At 39.1% G+C, this 12362-nt stretch overlaps 1 protein-coding gene across 1 annotated transcript in view; it reads right to left on the reverse strand.

Moving 5' to 3' along the window:
- The window catches only part of Celf2 (CUGBP Elav-like family member 2), an 897461-nt gene that overhangs the window by 676931 nt on the left and 208168 nt on the right, over nt 1–12362 (reverse strand). Inside the window, exon 2 of the mRNA XM_004662381.2 lies at nt 2780–2818. The gene's annotated coding sequence lies outside the window, so the exon portion shown is untranslated. The remainder of the gene's footprint in view (nt 1–2779; nt 2819–12362) is intronic.

Genomic DNA, 12362 nt, shown 5'->3' on the forward strand with positions numbered 1-12362 from the left:
GGGTGATGGGGAGAAGAGCTCAAGCTGAAGGCTTTGCAAGAAAGTGCTCTTAACTACTGAGCCATCTTCTTATTTTTTTCATAAGTCAGGGTCACTCATGGAACCCAAGACTGTAATCCAGCTAGGATAGCTAGCCGACAAGTCCTGGGGTTTCTTCTGTCTCTGTCTCCCTAACACTAGTAACGCAGGCGTGTGCCACCATGCCCAGCCTTACCCATGGGCTCTGGTGAGCTGAACTCACGTCCTCCTGCTTGCACCGCAAGCCATTTGATCACTAAGCCATCTCTTCAGCCCTTTATGTTTGATTTATTTATTTATTTATTTGAGAGTGACAGACACAGAGAGAAAGACAGATAGAGGGAGAGAGAGAGAATGGGCGCACCAGGGCTTCCAGCCTTTGCAAACGAACTCCAGACGCGTGCACCCCGTTGTGCATCTGGCTAACGTGGGACCTGGGGAACCGAGCCTCAAACCGGGGTCCTTAGGCTTCACAGGCAAGCGCTTAACTGCTAAGCCATCTCTCCAGCCCTTAAGTTTGATTTTTAAAGCTGTGTATTACCAGTGCTTTTACACTTGGGAAGGGATTTCTATACCCCACGCTTATCACCCACATGCTGGTAGTGACTGGGCTTCAAACTCCTTGGTTTCCTCACTGGCCTTGAGGTGTATGATCCCAAAACTTTCAGAAATCTGTCAAAGTGCTGTGATTTCCGGTATGTTTGTTCATCTGCTGGCTCCTTCCAGAAGAGTCAGAATACTGCATCATCAGCACATGTTCCCAAGTTGTATCTTGTAGGCCATATGAAATGTTTATAGCATAACTATCTCAAGGTCATTAAGTATATGCTTTTATTTTTCTTTTGTGAGGTTAGGAGACCATGAAGGGAGAACTTCTAGAAAGGGGTAGAGTAAAAGGGGACAAGGAAGGAGAGAAAAGGATGACAAATTAAAAAAAAAAAATCCCAGAGCCATTCCTGCTTAATGGCTTTGGTTTTTGGCCTTGTTATCAAAACTGTGGGGATTTAGAGAATCTAAATTTCTTTTTGTCAGCCTCTCAGTTAGAGAGGGTAATCTTAATATTAATGAAACTCTTGAACAAGAAAATGTACAAAATATTTTCCTCTCGGAACCAAGCTGATCTTCTAGACTCCACTTAGAACCACCATCAGAAACTGCAGATGTATGTTAGGGTTAAGTCACTTTTCCATTCCCATCTGTGCTCTGAATAAGTGCCATATGTCACCTAACAAGGTATTTTCCATTATTCTTTGCTCAGTTCACTGCACGTTGTTCCTCTTGTCCTGTGAACATTAGCCTGTCTCTAATCAGAAACCGCTTCCACTACAGTTCAGTGCACTCGCTGGAGATGTGGCAAGCCCTTATTTACAGGGCTTGTAATTGGATTAAAACATTGAAAAGAAACAGAAAAATGGAATGTATTGAAAACATGAAAAACACAACCATGAAAACAAACAGAGCCACAGCAAATAAAAAAGCTCTAATCAATGAAATTGCCGTTAACAAGAACTGTCTATCAGTAACAATGATTCGGAGTTCGTGGTCTTCACGATTCGACTGCAACAACACTGCGAATCCTAAGAGGAGGAGGAAAGGCTTTTTAAATAGGCTTCCTGTGAATAGGGCTTGAAAATGGCTGGTTAGCTTCTAAGTATTTCATCGCCACATGTCTAGATATTGAAACACACTAACAAGGAAAACTCTAGAATAAATTATTTGACAGAAATAATTATTTGGTTGAATTTGGATCCTATTTTAATACTACAACTTTTACACAGATGGAAAACAAATATAATCTCTTTTCCTAGAATTTTACTGAGGTTGTGTAGATAGGTTTAATGTGGCCCTGTGGCTGTGGCATGTCATTTTGTCCATTCAGAGGTTATGGACTTGACAGGCTGGAGAGATGGCTTCACAGTTAAGGTACTTGCCTGCAAAGCCTATGGACTCATGTTTGACTCTCCAGATCCCACGTAAGCCAGACGCACAGGGTGACACAAGCTCACAAGATGGCACGCATGTCTGGAGTTCGAGTGCAGTGGTTGGAGGCCCTGCCTCACCAGTTCTTTCTCTCTCATAAAATTAAAAAAAAAAAAAGAAGTTATGGAGTTCAAATAAAATTGACTACTTTCACTCCCAGGTGCATACCCAAAGAACTATTTATATGAAAATATTTCTAATATCTTTTAGAAAATACCTTAGGAGAGGGTTGGAGAGATGGCTTAGCAGCTAAGGCATTTGCCTTTAAAGCCAAAGGACCTCTGTTTCATTCCCCAGGACCCATGTAAGCCAGATGCACAAGGGGGTGCATGCATCTGTGGTTCGTTTGCAGTGGCTGGAGGTCCTGGCATACCCATTCTGTCTGTCTCTTTCTCTCTCACTATCTCAAATAAATAAATTAAATTTAAAAAAATACCTTAGAAGAAACTGATGTTTTGAGGAAATAAAACATCTTGCCATAAAACCAGAGCAATAGTAGTAGAAGAACGTGAAATCAAATAGACACACAGTAATGCTGATATCCAATCACAGAATCACCTCTACTACACTTCAGTTTTTTCTTGCAAATATGACCCAAAGGCACAAAGGATCAGTTTCTTCACCAAGCAGAATCCACAGGAAAATACTCTTGAAGAAGAAACAGAGACATTTATGACTCAAGAAGTGTAAAATGCAGAAAGGAAGTAACCCACCATTAGTACCTTTATAGCAGAAATTCTGACCAATGTACTTCAAATCTGCAGAAGAAGCCAGCCCTTACCTGATTGCCTGGGTCACTCTTTTCTCAAGCAGAGTAGACCTAACATGAAAAAAACAGAAGTAATGAACAGTCTTTTAATTTATGGAATATATTCAGTGCATCCTGTATTTGTTCAAAATTACACTTTCTTCCTTTAAGCTATTAATTCACTCTTTTTATATATACACATAAAGTATTTCCATCATAATTCCCTCCCATCACTGTCTCTTGTCCCCACTTCCTTACATCCCTTTCATTTTCTTTCTTTTTCAAAGAAAATATTGGCATGGAGCTGTTTGACAATTAAGCAAGTGAGACTAATTTGGAGTTATTTGTTCTTGCAAATTGTTCATTGAGCTCCCTGACCTCATGTTCAGGTGGACGTAAAATTCAGTTGTAGAATTTTGTTAGTCTTCATCAGGATAAAAGGATACCACTGCATTAATGATTTCTTATAGTTGCCACATCTCTGCAGATGAGATGCTTCTGGTATTAGCTTACTATACCTTTGGGATGTTGATACTTAATAGCTAACTTTATTTTACCTACACTTAATTGTTGAGAAGAAAAATGATTAATGCCCGTCTTCTGCTGAGAAATTTTATGAGAATCAATATTATGAGCAACTTCTTAGTCTTATTGAGGTCATTGCCTGTAATATTAGCCAATTACTATGGGTATTTCCTTACTGGAACCCATTCACCATTCACCATTCAACACAAACACAGACACACATGACAAGCATAAAACTTGTTTCTAAAATAGTTCAGATGATTTAAAGTTCATTTTCCTGTTCTCTATTGGTGTCAGATAGTTGTTAGATGATATTAAGAATAGTCTCTTATAAATGGAGCATCTAGGGTCAATGCTTGAATCCTTGATTCCATTATTCTAAGGCAGGGGTTGGAGAACGATAGAGTCTATAGGCCAAGTACAGCCTGCATTCTATTTTTATGACTCTCAAGCAAAGAAGCATCTTGCCTTTCTAAGTAGTTTAAAAATAAAACCAAGAAGAATATTTCTTGGAATGTAAATTTTTTATAGGAAATTCAAATTTTAGCATCCATAGCGTCTAATTTGAATTCCGTGACACATTTTTGTCCATATAGTGCATGTGTGTGCTTCTGTGTTGCAATGGTAGAGATAAGTAGTTAGAATCCAGAGTGTCTGCCAATTCTGGGCCTAGGCTATGGTAATCAGGAAAGCGCAACGTTTTGAATTGCTACATGGTGTTGCCATCTCCAAATGTGTGGGGTTACATTCATAGCTGTCCTCTGATCTCCCTCCTTATTTTAGCACCTACACCAATTATGAGAATAAAGTGTGTATGATTTCAAGGAGGTTTTGGACACATTAGTCAGTCTCCTGCTCAAACTTAATTTCTGCCCTTTTGCTAATTATTGCATGTCTAGACAAACATGCAATGTAGTCTTCTGGGAACATCACGGTCATCTTCCACATGGGGAAGAAAAGTTTAAAAATAACATATGAGGGCTGAGGAGATGGTTTAGTGATTAAAGGTACTTGCTTGCAAAGTTTTCTGGCCTGAGTTCAATTCCCCAGCACTAACACTGTGTCTTGCATTCTTTTTCAGAAGCAAGAGAACTTTTCATGTCAACACACACACACACACACACACACACACACACACACACACCACACCTGCATATATATACACGTGCAAATAAATAAAAGTTTAAAAAAAAATCACATGATGTTTCATAGTGAGATTATTGACCTATAAGAGTTTCCATTCCTTAGTAAATGACAAACTCACTGAAACCCTAAAATATAGATATTATAACTTGATCAGAGTAAGATAAAAATAATGTTAATTTTTATATAACTTCTTAAGGTATTAGATATGGTTTCTCGCCCTAAAATATAACATAAAAACTAAGTTTCAAAATATCTCTCTGGATGTTAAAATACATCTATATTATGAACAATAAGAAGGAAAATATGTTGATGTCTGATAGCTGAAAAGAATTGACAAAATGTGACAAAGAAGCAGTTTTGTAACAAAATTCTCTGGTCTTTGCAGCCCAGGGGGCACAGTTAGACTGAAGATAGCAGTTTGTCAGGTCATATTTTCAGGTGACTGTCTTTGCAAAGTTACTCATATTAATTGCTACACGTCAATCCTGGACATTGCATTACCCAGCTCTTCTGCTTCTGTTATTCATAAGGCCCTAAATAATCAGGCCACTCATTGATTGGTGGCTTGTTCTGGTCAACTGAATAACTCAAATCAAATTGACCCTGTGGCAACTTGTTTCATTGCTTAGCAGATAACAAATAGGATTACCCCCAAAGCCTGACTCAGCCATATTTGAGCTATTTAAAGTGCTATCCATGTTCTAAATATGGCTACAGGGAATAAGCCACAGGTCACACTCCCATATATTGTTTGAGGGAGATAGATATTGACCACGCAAATCAAGGTTCTCAACTCTCATGTTGGGTTAGCCATCATTAAACAGCAATATTATAGCTAATTCCGATGTCCCATCTCAGAGGTACTGTTTAAGTAGTTTATGTTGGGGCCTCGGGGATATGCATTTTTGTTATGATTTTGATGTGAAATGTTGCACTCACAAGCTCATGTGTTTGAATACTTGGTCTCCAGATGGTGGTACCACTTTGGAATGCCCTGGAACCTTCTGAATGTGGAGCTTAGCTGGCAGACATAGGGTCATAGGGACATGCCATAAGGGTTAGAACCTGGCCCAGTTCCTCCCTGAGCTTTGTGCTGCCTTGTGTTCCTGCTGCAGTGATGGATGGTATCCTCTCAAACTATGAGCCAAAGTAAATCCTTCCCCTGTTAAGTTGTTTCTGTGAGGTGTTCTGTCATGGCAACAAGAAAAAATAACCAATATGATTTTCATTAAGGCCTTAAGTGATTCTGATATTGATGGTCTTAGAGAACCTTAGAGAAACACAAAGCTTTTTGTTTACCTTATAGCCCCAAACTAGATGGAACTGCTTCCACGTTTTGAAAAGGGGCACTTGACTTTTACTTAACTACAGGATTTATGAAATTATGTCAGGACCTTTCTGAAGCCACATACTTTATGATCTGGTGGGAAAGCTAGCTGTTGTTGGCTCTGTCCATAAGCCCTAAGATACTTTTTGCCAGCATAAAAATGGTACTGCTATGTTTCTATATGATTTTGAGAATGTAAATGATGTGACTATCCCAAGTATTTTATTACCATTATGTAACTGTATACTGTAATGTCTCTAGGGAACATTTTGGCAGTTTTCTTTTCTTGAACCATACGTCTCTTTGGCCTTTATTATCTAACATCTGTCAAATAAAACCATGTGCAGCTGGGCTGAACTGGTCTGCTTCTTTTGGCCTGTATTAAAAGGCTTGTGTCATTAATAAATGGTGGCAATTAAAAGTTAAATATTTAGCTCATCTAGCTTTTGGCATAATGACTGGCTATAAAGACATGTTCAATTAAGTTGTTCAAATTTAAAATTGACATTCTTGTTTGTAAGAAAGGACTAAGAGCACCTCTTGTTTTCATATCTACATCTCACTCTATCAGAACAAACTAATTGACGGCCCTTCTTTAATCCACAAGAGAAATAGAACCATAGGGCAATCTGTTGCCCCTATACTAGAGCTACCATTGGCAGACACAGAGAACCACAGCAAAGTGGATCAGAGGCACTCATGGGAATGAGAAATTTACGTGGATGGTGTGGGATGAATAGAAACTGCAAATGTGGATTTGATGGAGTCTCAGTGTGGACAAATCTGAGAACTGTAAACTCCAGAGGAGTCCTGATACAGGGGGGTTCTTATACTTTTTTGAATTTTACCTCAAGGACCTTAGTCAGATTCTCAAAGTAAATCCTGGAGGAAAATCCTCCAGTGGTTCTCTAGAGGAAAAGGGGAAAAAGAGAGCCATGTTGAATGATGTCCAAGTACTATATTAATTGCTGGCTCTAGGGAAAAACTAATTGACCAGAACCTGACCTGGAGGGGGTCTATCACCATTTTACTGATGTGTGGGTAGGGAAATAGACAATTCCAGCCAGCTTCAAACTTCCCCATGGGAGAGGGCACACTCTACTACAGACCACTGTAGCCATTCTTGCATCACAGTGTGTTTGGGGGTGGGGTAGGGTGAACAAAGCTGGGAACTTCAGAGTCCAAAGGCACATGTTTGTTAAAGGACTCAAATGGGGAGGAGGGCTGAAGAAATTGGCTCAGCAATTAAAGACACTTGTTTGCAAAGACTGACGACCTGGGTTTGGTCCCCTAGTATCCATGTAAACCCAGAAGTACAGAGTGGCATGTGTTTGGAGTTCCTTTACAGTAGCAAGGGGCCCTGGCACGCCCCTGTCATTCTCTTTCTCTCCTTCACTGCAAATAAATAAATTTACAAAGATCTGAAACGGAATCATAAATTTATGGAATGCAGTCCCTTCCCATTCTCTTACTGCAGCAGTATTACTGAAGACCAATTGACAGCAGTTCTTTTTTACCCAGAATGCCATTTTTGACTACAACAAACAAACAAACAAACAAACAAGCAACAAACAAACAAAGCAAAGCAAAACAAACAACGAACACAGGGCAGACTAAAACCTAAAATCACAGTGTGCATAAAAAGAACAAATATCCTAACCAGAAATGGTGGAAAGAGGGGTTTATTAGAAAACTTAAAACAACTATGTTCAATGTTCTAAATGTTTTGATTATAAATCAAACATTATGCCAGAAAAGAGGGGCAATGTAAAGGAGAGATGTGAATTCTGAGAAAGGACCAACAGGGATACTAAAGATCAAAAATCTCTATGGCAGAAATGAGCATGTCTTTGATGGTATTATTAGTAGGCTAGAACTGTCTAAGGAAAGAGTACTGAATTTTAAAACAGTAAGTTAGAAACCTCCCAAACTGTATAGCAAAGAAAACAAATGTTAAAAAAAAAAAAAACAACACAGAACTGGATATTCAGTAACTTTGGAACAACTACAAAAGGTATAAAATATGTGCAACAGGAATAGCAGGAGGAGGGGAAAGAGAGAAGGAAGAGAATTATAAAAGAAAACAACTGAGACTATCCCCCGAGTAAATGTCCAACACCAAACCACAAGTCCCAGGTGCTCACAGAAAACAAAGCAGTACAAAAGCCAGGGATGCCAGTCCTGGGCATATCAACTTCAAACTATAGAAAATCGAAGAGAAAGATACTTTATAATTTTTGTTTTATTTTATTTCTTTTTTTTTGTTTTGTTTTGTTTTTTGAGGTAGGGTCTTTCTCTAGCCCAGGCTGACCTGGAATTCACTATGGAGTCTCAGGGTGGCCCTGAACTCACGCAGATCCTCCTACCTCTGCCTCACAAGTGCTGGGATTAAAGGTGTGCATCACCATGCTCAGCATAATTTTTATTATTTATATACTTTAATGTTGCACTCTTAGACCCCCTCATTCTTGCACCAATTCTGCTGAGGGTCTTCTTTAGTGGGGTTATTGGTATTCATTGTGGGGACCAAGAGGCCTCTTTGAAAGAAGCTAGAGTAATTATAACAGCTTCTTCATAGAGAAGTACAGATGACATTTACATTGACGACTGCTGAGGAACTTTGCAAGCAAGAAGAATGTAGAGCGAAATAATCTCTATACAACAAAACAAAGACAAATCACCAGCCTAAAATTCCTTATTCTGTGAAGTTGTCTTTCAACAGTAAAGAAGTAAAGACTTTCACAGACAAAAATTAAAACACCTTGTGTTAGTAGACCTGTCTTGAAAAGAAATATTTTAAAAACCTTCTTTAGAAACAAGCAAAATATTGCAGTTGTCCCCAATAAAAATAGGTGCTCAGAATGCTAGGTTTCCAGCTGACAGAGATTTGGGAATTAGCACCTCCTGGAGGCAGTGTAATGTTGGGGGTTGACTTATGGGTATTATAGCCTGTTTTCCCTTGCCAGTGTTTGGTATACTGCCCTATTGCTGTTGTCCACCTGATATAGGCAAGGAGGTGATGTCCACCCTCTGCTCAAGCCATTGTTTTCCCCTGCCATCATGGAGCTTCCTCTTTTGCCTGTAAGCCAAAATAACCCCCCCCCCCAACAAGTTGCTCTTGGTTGGGAGATTTCTGCCAGTAATGCAAATTTGACTGCAACATGTATAAATAAAGGATAAGTATCAAGAGAGGATTATGTGAAGGAAAAAAATCTTTTTCAAAATAACAAGAACAATTTACTTCACAATGTGTATATTAAAAGTGGGCCAAAGACCCTAAAGTACACCCCATCAAAGAAGACATCCATTGCCAAAGCAACACAGGAAAAGGAGCTCCACATCACCTAGACGTCATTAGGGAAATGAAAGTAGGTCAACAGTGAGATACCACCGTGCACCTACTAGAATGGAAAAATCCAGAACCCTGACCACATCAAATACTGGTGAGTACATGGAGAATGGACACTATTTTTCATTGCTGGTGGGAATGCAAAATGCTATAACCCTTGGCAGTTGTTAGTACAACACTATACATACTGTGAAATTTAGCAGTTGTGTTCCTTGGCTTTCATTCAAAGGAGTTGAAAAACTCATGTGCATACAAAATCTTGTACACAGATGTTTATAGTAGCTTTTCTTATAACTGCTTCAACTTGGAAGCAACCAAAATGTTTCCAGTAGCTGAATGGGTTAATAAACTGATATATTCAGACAATGGAGTATTACTCAGCACTAAAGAGAAATAAGCTGCTAGATGTGCAGAGACACCAAGAAACTTAAACTGAAAAATTTGTCATTGTCAAGGAGAGGTTGAGATGATTATGTAGAAAGCACAGGACTTTTAGCTTGTATATTTTGTGGGATTCTAATCCAGGGCTTTGCACACGTGAGTCAAGCGCTCTACAACTTGGCTGCATCCCCAGCTGCATTGCTACCTATCCTTATGTGGTGACAAAATCCCTAACAAGACGCACCTGAAGGAAGTCAGTGTTTACTTGGCTTCCAGTCTGAGCAATAATAGTCCATCATGGTGGAGACCGCAGAGGGCTGGATGGGGAGACAACTGCTTGAGTTCACTGTGCACTCAGGAAGCCGCCAACAATGAATGCGAGCGTTCCCTTTGTTTCCTTCATTCACAGACCCCAGGCCATGGGATGGTGCTGCCCACAATTAAGGTGGATCTTAATTCCCACTTCAATTAAGATAATCCAAAATCTCCCTCACAGACAGAATCAGAGATTGGTCTCCTCTGTGACTCTAGATCCAATCAAGTTGACAATTGAGTTGGATGGTTACTCCAGCCTACAGGGGACCTCGAGAGCAACGAAACTACTCTGACACTGAGTGCTTATCATTAAAAAAGTGCCAAAACCTACAGGATGTATAAGATAAACTCCAATGTCCATAGATTATTATGTTAGTTTTATAATTACTCAAACTTGGAAGCAACCATGACTCCCTTCCATGGAGGAATGGATTAGTGAACTGTGTGTATCCAGGTCATAGAATATTATTCAGTATGGGTGACACTGATGCACTGAGGAAAGCTTATCAGCTGCATTTTATACACAGTTCCGGCTGGGAATATTCCTACTACGGAAGGCTAAGCACAGGTTGGGGCAGAGTTTACGGGTTAGCTCCATACCTTCCTCTCCAATATTTCTTGAGCTTAAAAGTATTATGATAAAAATGAAGTCTGAAATGATCTAATTGTTAAGGCAAATTATATTTGAAACTACAAGAATGAATGCTACCTAAATCTCTGTAGGCACAGTAAAAAAGAAAGAAGCAAATAGTCTAATTGCTGAGCTGTTAAAAATCCGTTTTATTCTTTGTCAATTTTTAAACAGACTTTGTTGATTCATAAGTGAATTCTAATCCAATAGGCTAAAAAATTAGTGGAAACTCAGACTGGGGTTAAAACTTGGTTAAGTTTACATAGCAAATCCATGTGGAACATGCTATATCTGAAGCCTATTTGAGCCTCAGTTCCTGCCTGTGTGAGGCATGCAGTCTTGCACAAGCAGCAGTATTTCTAGGCAAAATTTTAGGAGTAGAATTCAGATTAAACACTCTGATTTTAGGGAGGACAAAAGTAACACCTTATAAATATAAATGAAAAATTCAAGGGAATAAATAGTAAAAATAAGTATGCTAATTTGAGTGGTATGTGGATGATATTTTGGGAGAAGATAGACCTGTAGGCTCTATAATCCTCTTATGTGTTTGGTCCTGGCTCCCAGGGAGACATAGCTAATTGCAAATTAGGATCAAGACATGCATATCCTCTTTAGAAGAACATGAAATGACTGTGTTGGAAATAATGCCATTTAGCTTTTGACACTGGTGGGAGCCAAGCACATGATGGTCTGTTTTCCAGGTTTATAAAATCACTTGCTTGTTATTTTTCTCAATTCCTCCCTCTGGGTAATATAATCCTTAGGATGACGCCTTGTCTCAAAAGACTGTCTGCAAAAGAAAAAAAACAAAAAACAAAACAAAAAAAAAAAAACAAGACTTTATTCTTTAAAAAATTTTTTTTTGTTCATTTTTATTTATTTGAGAGGGACATGCAGAGAAAGAGGCGGGGGGGGGGGGGGAGAATAGGCACGCCAGGGCCTCCAGCCACTGCAAATGAACTCCAGACATATGTGCCCTTGTGCATCTGGCTAACGAGGGTCCTGGGGAATCTAGCCTCAAACCTGGGTCCTTAGGCTTCCTTAGGCTTCACAGGCAAGCACTTAGCTGCTAAGCCATCTCTCCAGCCCAAGACTTTATTTTTTATATAAGGCATCTACATATATATTACCTCTTTGACTTACACAATCAACTTTCCAGGTGTTTTGGGATGATACTTCCATCACTATTTTGCAAGCAAGGAAATTAACACTCAGAGAAGGAAATGAGATCATTCAGGGCCACACTGCTTTCAACCAGAGCACCCAAATTCAAATCCACTTGTATTGTCTCCAAACCATTGCCTGTCCTTCTTCATCATGAGCAGTGAATAGGGTGGCTATAAAAATCACTCTAAAAATGAGACAAATTAAAACAATCTAAACAATAATCCAACTAATATACACATTGAAGTAGTTTTTTTTTTTTTACATGTTACTATTAAAGAAAATCACAAGCAAGCAGACAAACAAACAAAAGGAATAACAAACAATGACTAAAATCTATTAGAGACACTAGAATAGAAAGAATTGGGTCAACCTGATATTAATGTGATAAAACATTGAAACCCAGAAGCTATATATAGCCAAAGGTGCTAACATGAATCTATCAGAGTCATGTCATGAAAATATTGAGATTTTAAAATAAAAAATAAATAAAATAAAGATGTTAGGGATCTTTCCTTTTACCCAATAGTAAAGATTTCAATAGAAAGGCTGAAACAGGATTTGCAGAGAGTTCAAGGCCAGAGGGAGCTGAGGAGGAAGAGGCAGAGGGAGGGGAGAGAGAAAGATTAAGCCCGAGAGGGGAACAAGCCAGTTGGCATTATCACAAAGAGGCAGCCTGGCAAATCCAGGAGGTGGGGCCATCTGGTAAGACAACTATCTTGCTTGGTCTCCATAACAGTTCCTTGTCAAAAAATGTAGTTTATGGTTGGAGAAT

The sequence above is a fragment of the Jaculus jaculus genome, chromosome 15 (genome assembly GCF_020740685.1).
Source record: "Jaculus jaculus isolate mJacJac1 chromosome 15, mJacJac1.mat.Y.cur, whole genome shotgun sequence".
Taxonomy (NCBI): Eukaryota; Metazoa; Chordata; class Mammalia; order Rodentia; family Dipodidae; genus Jaculus; species Jaculus jaculus.